The following is a 1,626-nucleotide window of genomic DNA, read 5'->3' as shown; positions in this document are numbered from 1 at the left end:
CACAACTAAATAATGGAAAAATAAATGAATACATTTGGTGACGAATTCGGTAAATCTAATAAATAAAAATCACATACATATTTGGTGACGTCCTAGATATTGTATTTTTAATGTAATTTTGCTATAATCATAACTTATTAGGTAGGTAGGTACTATGCAGACTCTCCAAAATGTAAAATATTTTAGACATTATAATATCAGATCTATATAAAATGTAGGTACTTTAAGTATTTTATTAAGATTTTAACTCGTAAAGATTACCTAATCATTTTTAATCACAATAAAAACATCAAAATAAATTTAATTCAAATCTGGTGTCGTGTAAATATTTCTGTTTTACCGCTGGTTTTTGTTGCCAAGTTATTACCTATTATTTTCAATAGTTATATAGGTATAACTTATATTTATAAATATTTTAACTTTGTTTTAAACTTATATTCTTAACTATAAAAATTGAACATTGTATTATACATTTTTAAATACAAAATAATTTGATGATGTTCGCGATTATGATGGATTTTGTCAAAATTTAAATTTAAAATGCTTAAAAAAAAATGTGTGCCTTTAATTTTTATATGTTCATTACTTTTGAACTTCTAATATGAAATGACTTATGGTCTATGGGTAAATTTTTAAGTTTTTTAATTCAGCAATCCTTTATCCTTTTTTGATACATTTTATATTTTTAGTTATTATAATTTAATATAATATATACTATTTGTATACCTATAACAATTTTTTTATCGATCTATATATTTTGGGTTTTTTAAAATTTTGAGCATTAAAAAAATGCCTAGTAACCGATATACATATTTTGATCCCTAACGATTATTAGGTAATATTTGAACATAAATGGACATATTTAATTTTCTTTTTAGATTCTGAACGAAGTGATGAATGTATTGATTTTACAATGATGTGTGTTTTTTTTTTTTTTTTTGTGTCTGACGACAACTTTTGGAGCAGTAAAAATGCTTCGATTTTCAAAAGTTGTACCTTTTCTGAAAGGAAAGTGAATCTAGTTGGTACTTTGGGGGGTCAAAAGTGAAAATTTCCCAATACTTTTCAAAAGCGGCAGGAAAAACCTTAAAAAAATAACGGAAAAACGCGAATTTTTACGCAAAACCAATTTTTGACAAAAACGAAAACTTAATTTTACTGTAACTCAAAAAATAATTATTGTAAGCACTTGAAATTTGCAACAGATGTTTATATTAGCGTTGTCTATACAGGGTTAAATTTTCAAAGTGTTTCGACTTTTTTTGAGCTATTTATAGACAAATGAAATTTTCAATTTTTCTAAGTATTTTTTTTTAAAATAACGATAAAAAATTTTTGGTTGGATAGAAAACTTTGAAAATTTAATACAAGGTTTCTTATAAGTTGTTCTCACAGTGATAAAAAAAAATCCAAAATCGTTAGTCACAATTTTTTTTTATAAGTGCTTAAAGTTTAAATTTATACGAAATATGTCAAAATTGCGAAAATTTGCAAGTAATTTTGTGGATTGAAAAATCGTAAAATTTTTTTCTTTTATAACTAAGCTTTTAAATTTGGTACCAGGTCTCCATAAGTTTTTCTTTAAATATCTGTAAAAAAACTCAACCGGACTAAGACAAAAATTTT

This window comes from Acyrthosiphon pisum, chromosome A2 (assembly GCF_005508785.2).
Source record: "Acyrthosiphon pisum isolate AL4f chromosome A2, pea_aphid_22Mar2018_4r6ur, whole genome shotgun sequence".
In the NCBI taxonomy this organism is placed as follows: domain Eukaryota; kingdom Metazoa; phylum Arthropoda; class Insecta; order Hemiptera; family Aphididae; genus Acyrthosiphon; species Acyrthosiphon pisum.
The sequence above is the reverse complement of the archived record's forward strand: the minus strand, read 5'-3'. Positions refer to the sequence as shown.